Genomic DNA, 12,144 nt, shown 5'->3' with positions numbered 1-12,144 from the left:
GTTCACTTGCTGGTAGCAATAAAAAGTAATGCAACGAATCATTGTTAGTGGTAATAGATGGAAAATGCAACGAATCATTGTTGGTGGTAATAGATGGAAAACGCAACGAATCATTGTTGGTGGTAGACACGTCCTATAGCAACACATAAGGTTTGTGGCAATAATGTGTATTGCAACAACAAACAGTGGTTGCGTAGTGGTTTGTTGCAACGAGGGCATTTTGGCCCGCACCTTTTTAATTTCGTTTTGTAGCTAGAAATTTAATTGTTGTTACAAAATAATTGTGCCATAAGTATATATTTTATCATCACATATAAGAACTCAAACCTTCATTAACTTCAAATATATGTCTCAACCAAAGTAATAACACAATGACAATAAAAACATCATCTCTAACTACAAGCGCAACTATGTTAAATATGAGTTCTCTTATTGATCTATTCATGTCCCATTGGCACCAGCAATCACCAATAAACCTTTCTGTAATTCTTCATTCTTCTAGTAGTCCATCATTCATTCTTCTAGTAGTCCATCACCAGCATATAGGCATAAAGCTTTCTCTAAATATTTTGGCTGTCGACGCTTTCCTGCAATTCATGAACACACAGAATTCAGAGGCACACATATGCTTATGTTTTAGTACTGATCAGTAATCACCTATGAATGAACACGTATGTTATGTTAATTTAATTATATCACACCAAATGGTGTAGCATGGTATACAATTTTAGATAGAGATAGAGAAGTAGAAATGAGCACTCCCTAGCTTTGCACAGGGTCAAATTATGCTCAGCAGATTGGTACTATCTATATGAATTATCCTATGCATGTCAACTCAAATAAGTTCAATTGTAAGCAATGAATTTGCCCAATCTAGGATCCAATGAGCAGAAATGTAAACAAAGGCGAGGCACCTAAATTTCCATTTGAGAGCTAAGCTACATATCTATCACAAGCTGCAACTTTGCACAGAATTCAACTGCAAGCAGTCAGCGTAGCTATATTCCAAAACTCATATTATACCTTTGATATTTAAAACCTCAAGAAATATATGTCTGTATGTAGTGCTGCTGACCAAGCTGCATATAGGAAAACATTAGCTCCACGCATGCATACAAGTACAATTGTTCTTCCCAGCTCAATACAAAGTTAACAATTACCCCTCATTCAGTAAAAACAGCTAGCTTTCAGTAATAGACGCAACCTGCCATTATTCTAATAGAAACCAGCTAGAATAATTGAGCAAACAAATGAGTTCTGTACCAAAGCCCCTCATATTATGATATTGCATAAAGTATAATTTAATCTAATTAAATAGAATTGAAGCTTGTATAAATTTGGACTAGCTGCCATGAATCATCCTTATGCAGCCAATGGCAAGGGTCATCCTACTCCACGTTGTCCATGAATCAATTTTTTTATAAGCAATGAAATAATGTCAGTTCAATTAAGAAATTATGTAGAAATTTTTTTATGACCTGGTTGCAGAACAAAGACCCTGATCAAAGTAAATCCATGCTCAGGCAACACAAGAGACAAAAAGATATTATGTAGTGATCTATGCAGTCCAAAAAACATATCTGCAAGCCTCCCAACTGAACCAAGAGCAAGAGCAATGTCAAGCATTCACCTGTGCAAATCCCCTTGGCGCACTTGACCAATCACGGCCAGGGGTAGAGCTGCAAAATCACCACAATGAGTGTAGTATTTTCCAAAATCACCACAATGACGTATGTACTAAGTAATCACTGAGATAAGGTCTGATAGTACTAAGTGATAGGAAAAAGATACACAACAGATATAGAACATACCAAGGCAGTAGCACTTGCTTCTCTTGGGCCCTGACTAAATATTTCTGCAAAGAACTTGCCAAGTGTTGGTAAATAGCCTTTTGTGGCATAGAATACTCAATGATAAAGCTAGGAGTTATCTATAATTCTAAAAGATCAAATTGCCATAGAATGCAGTTTTAAAATGCATTACCTTTAACGGTTTATCATTCTCAGACTTTGTCTAGCTTGGATGCTATATCATACAACATGCTTGAAAATGATAGATTCAACTCCATATAGAACCAACATGCAAATAGTACCAATGCATTACTAATCACCTACAAGCATATAAACTGAAAGAGAGAAATTCTGTTAGAGTTCCAAAATGAAGTACTATCCTACTTGAGATGGGTTACAATAAATTTATCTCATCATTTCCTAAAAAAAATTTAGTGAAACATAAAACAACGATAGTGGAGCCGACCTCTCCAACCACCATGGCATAGAGAATACATCTACCTAGTCACTGAGCTTCTTGACGATGCACCCGACATGATCACACCACGAGCTGGTGTCAAAGTCGAATGCCGATGGGACGGCAACGGTTGAGCCATAACCAATCCCCATGGCCATGCCGTAATTCTTGCAAATTCAGGAAATGCCCTGTTTTCAGTACAGTCAATTCAAAGAGTTACGGTGGGTCAGGTGCACAACATCATGGTTGATGCTAATCTCAGCATCGAGTAATCAAGCCCTCGGCTTCACTTATCTCAGTTGTGCCCGACGTACGAAGTTTTTTCGCCTTTTTGGTTTTTTTAAAGTAAAGATTCCCTACATAGCGTCTCCCATCTTCCGAAGCCTTCCATTTTCCTATTTGCAGCCACCTTGTTCCCTGAAAATAGACAGCAATATTTAATATGTTCACAGCAAGCGACATTTTCAAGCACCAAATTCAACTGACATATATATAGAGCAGCACAAGCAGATACATCCCACACTTTAGAACCAATGCATATAATTACTAATGCACAAGCTACCATCTATATCTGTGGCTGATGAGTGATGATCCATGTGTCATTGCACAGAGCTTGTACTGACAGGCTAACATCTATATCAGATAATAGCTAGTGAATGAAAAGAAACATAAATTTTACAGTTTAATCAATCTTACTAACCTTATCTTGGCCAGCCCATAAATCTGACTAGCGCTGCATCTCAACTACCCAATTAAGCAATCAAGCAACCCAAACAACACCATGATTTGGGGATTTTTTTCATGCTGACACACAATCTGAACAAGAGAGGAAAATTAACCAAGGATTTGTGGAAGAGGATTGACCTCCGTGGCTGCCAACTATGGATTCCGGCCAACATGCTGCACTTGGCGGTGACCGTGGTGGTGGCGCTGCAACTGGCAAAGGTGGCGTTGATTCCAAGTTCACGAATCTCTGATGTGGTGATGTACTGACGCCGGAGTTGGACCTCCCGGTGAAGAAGCGGTTCGTTTACTGGGGCACTTTTCTTCTCTCGCTTGCCATCAAACGGCGCTGCTGTGCGGCTGGCGCCGGCGACGCTGCAGCAACCTACCATAGCCATCGGCCTACAAGATTGGAAGGGGGAGGGCGGCGAGATTAGAGGTGAGGAGTGAGGCAAGATCGGCGGGGATGGAGGGGAGCCTAGCGGGAAACCTTTCGCCATGCAGGAGGGGCAGAAGGAGCGCGCACTTCGCACCGGTCTCATGGAGGCGGGGGGATCAATCACGGCGGCTGGTGCAGGGGAGGAAAGAAGGGAAGTTGGGGTTGGGTTGTGCGGTGGCGGCAGCGGCGTAGAGGGCCGATGGGTTGTCTCCCTCGCGGACGGCGGCTGGTGGATCTTGAGGAGAGGAGGATTGCGGGCGGCGGCGGGGATCTAGGGCGAGCGAGGAGGAGTAGGAGAGCGAGTGGAAGATCGGAGGGCGAAGCGTGAAGTGCGGGGCTGGAGGAGGCGCAGCGGACGGCGCGTGGTGGCTCCCAACACGCATTCCATCGGAGGGCAAAGCGTGAAGCGCGGACGACGCAGGGTCATCGCGGACGGGACGTACGAAGTTTTTTCTCCTCTAGAGATTCGGTTTTTTAGTAGAAGATAGAGAAAATATCTATGCATTGCTACGGTAAAAGATCAATTTAGTTTTTCAAACTAACAATATTTTTCATTTCCATCACTAAATTTTTATTTTACTTATTGGATGCCTACACATTTAATAGAAAATCACAAATACCCATTAAATTAAAATATTTTTTATTCAAGGAAGAGAGTTAAAAGGCCTGCACAGAATGATGCAACTGTTGAGAAGAAAAATTGTGAGGATACTTTTCAACTTTCAATGACACACCTCATGTGCTTCCAAAATTTGCAGTACCCAATGTCTAGGGAAAAAAAAGACTACCGTCCAGATGTTTTTTTCCTTCTTATTTTTTTCATGTCACGTGTATCCTCTTAATTATTCAACAAGAAGGAAGCAGAAGAGAGGTCCAAAAATACATGGGCAACTGAGAAAAATGCTGAGCTACTGGCAAAAGAAAACTACTCACTGGACAAGCAAGCAGGCACAAAAACAAAATGGAAAAATTGGCGGTCAAAATTGAGCCGCCAAGGAATATAACGTTTCCTTGGCAGTGGCAGAAAACCGCCAAGAGAATGTATTTCCTTGGCTGTTATTGTAAACCGCCAAGGAAAACGTGGGTTTCCTTGGCTATTTATGCAAGCCGCCAAGCAAAGGATGGATTAACTTGGCTGTTTCCATGAACCGCCAAGAAAAGGATGGGTTTCCTTGGCTATTTTTAGGAACCGCCAAGTTAATAATTCATTTTCTTGGCGGTTTCTATTGAGCCACCAAGTAAATTTAATATTTTCTTATATATATTCTAAGCCAACAAGCTAATTGCCCATTGTATTGCCCAACAAGCTAACAAGCCAACATGCATTTGTATGTTAGTATGGCAAGTTTGTTTAAAGTCTTAGGTGGTGATCTTGCTTAATAGCTACGAGGTCATTATCTCATAAGTATATAGACCTTGACTCAATGTATTAATATACTTTTTTTAAGTATTTCCTTACCCATTTTTTTATGGTGAAACCTACTTTTACATTAGAAACATATACATGCCACTATATTTATAGATTAGAATACGACATGTGAATTTGGAAGGTAAAATCCAAATGTTTGTATAGTATGCACTCTAGTTTTCATAGTTACTTTATAGTTTTCAAAATTGAATAATACCTAAAAGTTCTAAGAAAATTCCAAACTTTGGTTAGAGAGCAAAAGACATTCTTACAACTTTAATAAAAAAAAATCAGAGGAGACAACAACTTTCTTCATTTGGTGTTTATCTGAGAGTATGTATTTACAGTAAATTCTTCGATCCCTACTGAGTTTTGAGGTGATCAATAGCTTAGTATGCCGATTATAAACTTTTTCATATGAAAGTTTAATATAACATTATATTAGTATTTTTATTCCTAAAAATAATTTAATTATAATTTTTTGCAATGAAATATTTTTTAAGAATTTAAATATATCTCTACTTATTATTTATTGGAATTACTTCATATTTCAACTACAAAAGTTAAATTTGTTTAATGGGCTGTATTTTCGGCCCACCCAAACAGCCTCCACGGTCCAATTCTTCTTGACCGTTCATCCATCCGATCCGACGGCTACTTGCCCTCTAAAACCCTAGGTCGTCGCACGCGTCTACCCTATCCATCCACCACAACCCCCTCCACCTCCACTCCCCTTCCCCAACCAGCCCCGCGCCTCCCCGCACGTCCTCCACGCCGCTGGCCCCCGCGCCGCCCCGTGCCTCCTTCACGCCGCCAGCCCCCGCGCCTCCTACACGCACGTCCACCACGCCACCGGCCCCCGCACCTCCTCCACGTCGTCGGCTCGTGCGCGTCCACCCCGCCAGCCCTGCGCGGAACCCATACTCGCAACCACCTTTTCCACTGCAGCATTAGCACCTCTCTCTTGCAATAGAGCTTATGACTAATGCAACACACAATTTTTGTGGCCATAAAGCCCATATATCGCTACCAATTATGCCGTTGGTTGCCATAGAACAAAATATTGCAACCAAATGTGTGGTGTTGCGAAAACAAGTGGTGCTAAAAGGGTCAAATCCTTGTAGTGACAAGGGACAGGGCCCAAACCAGAATAGGGGCAAGAGGCAGAAGGTTCAGGTCAAGCAAGGGAGGCTTAACTTCACCACTCTCGCCGATCTTTCCGAGGGTGCACCAGTCATGATGGGTATTTTCTCTATCCATAACCAGCCTGCGATTATATTATTTGAGTCTGGTGCATAGCACAGCTTTATTGGGACAAAATTCAGTGGTAAATGTGGATTGGATTTCTGTCATACTAAAGGTGTTGGGATACGAGGTAGGCTACACTAGCGCAAATCAAAATTTCTACCGCGTATAACCAGGAAGAACTGCCGTATAAAGATCACGGGATTACCACTCGACGCACTACTGGTGCGGAAGATGTAGATATGCGTCGATGCAGTGAAGACGATCACGTAGTCGTACGTAGTCGATCAACGTAGTCGTACGTAGTCGATCACGTCACGTCCAGCAGCTCCTCAGCAGCTCGTCCACGTGCAGCAAGATCGCCTCCGGTGCCACGGCTCGTCGGCGGCTCGTCGTGGCTTGTCGGCGGCTCGTCGATGGCTCGTCCAAGTGCTGCAGGCGCAACACCTCCAAGGTATCCACACGTGCAGGGAGGAAGCGTCGCAAGCCGGACTGCTAGATCCGCGAGTTGCAACAGGCGAGGGCGTGGGAGGCGCGGCAGGTGTGTTTCGCCAAAAGGTGTGAACCCTAGGGCGCCCCCACCCCTCTATGTATAGAGGTTCCTGATGGGCCTCTAGATCCGAGGCCCATTAGTACTTCTAAACCTAATCCAACTCGGATCAGATCCGAATTGGGCTTCCAGCCCCTTAAGTGTGTGACCCTATGGGTTCAGATACGTATAGACATGGCCCGAGTACTCCTACTCGGCCCAATAGTCGGTAGCGGCCTCTAGCAAGACGTGCCAACTCCTATACGCACACGAAGATCATATCAGACGAACCATCACAACATAATATACATGCTATTCCCTTTGCCTCACGATATTTGGTCTAGCTTCAAGCCGACCGCTCTTTCCCGATCCTGTGATTCGGAATCCCTTTGTAGGTTAACTCTTAACCGTACGTAGCATGGCCATGCATTTTCGGATCCGATCACTCGAGGGGCCCAGAGATATCACTCTCAATCAGAGAAGGGCAAATCCCATCTTGATTGACCATGTCTCATAGCATGCTTCTTGACAAACCCGAAAGCTACCTTTATAACTACCCTGTTACGGCGTAGCGTTTGATAGCCCCTAAGTAGGTCGATCCACATCTAGAATACATGCGACAATCTCAGGTCTAAGGACAAAGCGTATATGTTGTTTAAAGAGAGAACTACTTCTCGTGTTGGGTCAGTCCTAGCACATGTCTCCACATGTGTCCACATTATTAGTTCAACATCTCCATGTCCATGACTTGTGAAACATAGTCATCAACTAATACATGTGCTAGTCTAATATTCATGTGTGTCCTCACATGAACTCCGACTAGGGACAACTTTAGAATAACCATACAAGTAAAGAGTTTCACATACAATTCACATAATTGCAAATCAATTCAAGTAGCCTTCAATGGATATTCAATGAACACAACATACAAATCATGGATACAAATGGAATATCATCATCTCTATGATTGCCTCTAGGGCATACCTCCAACAGTCTCCCACTTGCACTAGAGTCAATCTAGAAGGTACCTAATACCCATAGATCTTGCCCAGAATATATGCCGCTTCCCCTAAGTCCTTCATCGAAAAACTATTTTTCAGTGAAGTCTTTACAGACTCAAGCATAGGAATGTTATTTCCAATCAGCAATATGTCATCTACATATAAGATTAGAAATACTACAGAGCTCCCACTAACCTTCTTGTAAACACAAGACTCTTCCTCGTTCTTGGTGAAGTCAAACCCTTTGACCACTTCATCAAAACGAATGTTCCAACTCCTAAATGCTTGCTTCAATCCATAAATGAATCTTTGAAGCTTGCATACCTTTCTAGCATTTTTCGGATCGACAAAACTCTCAGGCTGTATCATATACATGTCCTCAGCTAGGTTTCCATTCAGGAAAGCTGTCTTGACATCCATCTGCCATATCTCATAATCGAAATATGCAGCTATAGCTAGAATAATCCGAATGGACTTAAGCATCACTACGGGCGAGAAAGTCTCATCGTAGTCAACTCCTTGAACTTGTCGAAAACCTTATGCAACAAGTCGTGCTTTATAGATGTGAACATTTCCATCCATGTCCTTTTTCTTCTTATAGATCCACTTGCACTCTATGGCTTTAACACCATCAGGCGGGTCAACCAAGTTCCAAACTTGATTTTCTCCCATGGACTCTATTTCGGATTGCATGGCACTCTGCCATTTTTCGGAGTCTGGGTCCATCATTGCTTCTGCATATGTTGCAGGCTCATCATTGTCCAATAATAATATTTCCCGCATTTCGCGGAGCCTTGCTGACCTTCGTGGTTGTGGCGGTGCCTCTCTTGCCATGGGTATCTCAACTTGTTCTGCTACGTTAGCATCACTCATTGATTCTTGCCCGATCGGCTCATCTTGAACTTCTTCAAGATGCACTGTCTTTCCACTCTTTTCTCCTTTGAGAAACTCTTTCTCTAGGAAAACCCCGTTCCGAGCGACAAACACTTTGCCTTCTGATCGGTTGTAGAAATAATATCCCAAAGTTTCCTTTGGATATCCCACGAAAATGCACTTATCCGACTTAGGTGTGATCTTGTATGACTGAAGTCGCTTGACAAACACTTCACATCCCCAAATCTTTAGAAAAGACAAACTAGGAACCTTTCCAGTCCATATCTCATATGGTGTCTTAACTACGGATTTAGATGGTACCCTATTAAGTGTGAAAGCTGCTGTTTCTAGAGCGTATCCCCAAAATGACAATGGTAGGTCCGACTGGCTCATCATTGATCGAACCATGTCTAACAAAGTTCGATTACGTCGCTCGGACACACCGTTTCTCTGAGGTGTTCCAGGCGGCGTAAGTTGTGGAACAATTCCGCAACTCTTTAGATGATTGCTAAACTCGTGGCTCAAATACTCGCCTCCATGATCAGATCGTAAGGCCTTAATTTTCTTGCCACGCTAATTTTCAACTTCATTCTGAAATTCCTTGAACTTTTCAAAGGTTTCAGACTTGTGCCTCATCAAGTAGACATAGCCATATCTACTAAAATCAACAGTGAAAGTTATGAAGTATTGGAATCCTCCTCTAGCCGTCGTGCTCATTGGTCCGCATACATCACTATGTACGAGTTCCAACAAGTCTACTGCTCTCTCAGGAAATCCTGTGAAAGGCGTCTTGGTCATCTTGCCTAGCAAGCAAGCCTCACATGTCTCGTATGATTCAAAATCAAACGAAGTTAGAAGTCCATCAGAATGGAGCTTCTTCATGCACTTTTCACTTATATGACCCAAACGACAATGCCACAAGTAGGTAGGACTCAAATCATTAGGCCGAGGCCTTTTAGCACTTACATTACAGACAGGTGAACCATCAAGATTTAAAACAAATAATCCATTCACAATGGGTGCAAAAGCCATGAACATATTATTCTTAGAGATCACACAACCATTGTTTTCACTCACAAATGAATAACCATCCTTCATCAAGCATGAAGAAGATAAAATGTTTCGACTTAAACTAGGAACAAAATAACAATTATTCAACTCCATAATAAATCCTGACGGGAGGTGGAGTTGCATCGTCCCGACGGTCAAAGCAGCAACTCTTGCATTATTGCCCACGCGGAAATCAACTTCTCCTCTTTCCACGCTTCTACTTCTTATCATTCCCTGCATCGAATTGCAGATATGAGCAACCGATCCGGTATCAAATACCCAAGAATTAATAATTGTATCAGCGAGAAATATGTTGTCTATAACATTAACAACAAGCGTACCTGAGGTAGAAGTACTCTTACTTCCGCCATTCTTCAAGGAAGCTAGGTACTGCTTGCAGTTTCTCTTCCAGTGACCAAGTTCATGACAGTAAAAGCACTCTTTGTCTGGAGCAGGTCCAGGTCCAGCTTTAACCTTGGGCGGTGGGTTTGGCTTGGACGTTCCAGCCTTGCCCTTCTTCTTCCAAGAATTGCCCTTCTTCTTAAAGCTGGGCTTGTTCTGTATCGCCATCACATGGCTGGTACTAGCGCTTTTCTTGATGTCAGCCTCTGCTGTCTTGAGCATACCACACAGTTCATTCAAACCCTTCTCCGTCCCATGCATATGGTAGTTCGAGATGAAGTTCCCATAGCTAGGTGGAAGAGATGAAAGAATGAAATCAGTGGCCAACTCTTGGCCCAGTGGGAAGCCTAGCTTCTCCAACCGTTGAGTGTAACCAACCATCTTGATTACATGTGGTCCTACTGCTGCGCCTTCTGCTAGCTTGCTCTCAACAAAGGCCTTAGACACATTGAACCTTTCAGTCCTGGCCTGTGTTTGGAACATGTCTCTAAGCGCCACGATCATATCGTGCACCTCATGGTTTGTTTCGAACTGCATCTGCAGCTCGGGTTCCATGCAAGCAAGCATAAGGCAGCTTACTTCGAGGTTAGCATCACATGCTTTCTTGTAAGCATTCTTAGCAGCAGCGGGTGCATCATCAGCAGGTTCTTCTGGTAGTGGGTTGTCTAGAACATCTTCCTTTTTCTCAGCCCTAAGAACAATTCTCAGGTTACGGATCCAATCCAAGTAGTTTGTTCCATTCAACTTGTCCTTCTCAAGGACTGAACGCAAAGCAAACGATGTGGTGGTGTTGCTAGGTGCCATTTAATCTACAACAAAAGTAATGCAAAATACACTAAGACAAACGTATCCATGATAGAGCAAATTACATTAAACTATTTTAACAGAATCTACTCCCACTAAAATCAATATCCCTCTATTGAAACTTAGTGATTCAGGATCCACAACTAACAAGTGTACTAGTGAGCTTTAGCATCACCGCTAGCAAACGAGGTAGATCGGTAAGCAACTTTTGCTAATCATATCACATATGACTCCTAATGTTGGGTGACATCTCGATGTCTCGGCGCCCAACCTTTATGCCCCAAGGTCCTTAACCGTTAAGATAACCTTGTTAAGCAAACCAACCCTTATGCGTGTAAGTGTCCGACACAAACCCGTCTAGTCAAGGAAAACTAGTGGCACCCTAATTTCATAGACCCACCACTAATTGTACAAGACATGGGACGGTGCAAGTTTTAGTTGGGAGGGCATACTAACTTAAACTTTGTGAGGGATCGTTCTACTTCTAACATCACAGCATGCAGAAAGTAAAACATAAACAGAATAGCATTCACACAGCTTGTGACACAGTATGGCCCGTTTTCATATGGTGATCTCCATCTCCATAGAACCTGTTCACCATGGTGATCTCCATCTCCATGTTCCATGTGTGCCATCCTCCTGGTGATGAGTCCTCCAAGAACTAGAGCATGCTGTTACGCCTAATAGCTAGTAAAGAATCTAGTAATGAAGATTACATAGTTGCTTGGATCATCACAGATTGGTACGCAGACCATTAAATACAATAAAGTGACAACACATATGGCTCCTGCCGTGTTGCCGTACGCGCGACACGCAGGTCACGAATGAGTTACACACATGCATCACATACACAAGGGGGCCATACTGATCACAAGATACATACATACATCCTGCAAAATAGAGTTAGGTGTCCTAACGTTCCGAACTTCGAAGGCCCGAAACTCCATCTTCCAAGCCGAATTTGGGAAATCTAATTTCGCCGAAAACGGCGAAGCGGTTGAATTTCATGTGTAACTTTTTCTGTAGATCAATTTTCATATAAAATTCGCTCCGATCCGAGATCGTACCGAAAAGTTACGGCTGATTTACCGAAGCATACGCATACGGCAAAAATCCTGACCCCGGCAGTAGATCCCATCTACTATTGCACATCTAATGCGCCTGGCGTATGACCCTGGATTTCGATTTGACCAATCATATTGATCTTCCCTCACTGCAACTGGATTTACGTGTATCACTTAACTCCGATGGCGGAAACCGACCGGTAGGAGTATGTCGTTACACTACCATTGCAGCAAGGGCACGAAAACAGGACATAGATCAAACGGAAAACTCGCATATCTCCATATGCACACATCCCGAATCTAAAACTAAGCAGCTACGGCTCTTGATACCACTGTTGGGATACGAGGTAGGCTACACT

General features: G+C 42.9%; 1 long non-coding RNA gene across 2 annotated transcripts; it reads right to left on the bottom strand.

Annotated features, from left to right (window-relative positions):
- Positions 1 to 309: 309 nt before the first annotated feature.
- Positions 310 to 3,801, bottom strand: LOC101758229. Of its 2 annotated transcripts, none has more exons than XR_214927.4 (8): positions 3,461 to 3,801; positions 3,112 to 3,372; positions 2,257 to 2,664; positions 1,984 to 2,125; positions 1,812 to 1,855; positions 1,631 to 1,679; positions 1,024 to 1,079; positions 310 to 587 (listed from the first exon to the last, which is right to left on the bottom strand). It is a non-coding gene; the product is annotated as an uncharacterized LOC101758229 (long non-coding RNA). The 2 variants fall into 2 exon arrangements; XR_001163474.3 differs by having other exon boundaries at positions 2,292 to 2,664; positions 3,461 to 3,796.
- Positions 3,802 to 12,144: the final 8,343 nt, after the last annotated feature.

The sequence above is a fragment of the Setaria italica genome, chromosome III (assembly GCF_000263155.2).
Source record: "Setaria italica strain Yugu1 chromosome III, Setaria_italica_v2.0, whole genome shotgun sequence".
Classification (NCBI taxonomy): Eukaryota; Viridiplantae; Streptophyta; class Magnoliopsida; order Poales; family Poaceae; genus Setaria; species Setaria italica.
Note: the sequence above shows the minus strand (reverse complement) of the source record. Positions and strands in the feature narration are given on the sequence as shown.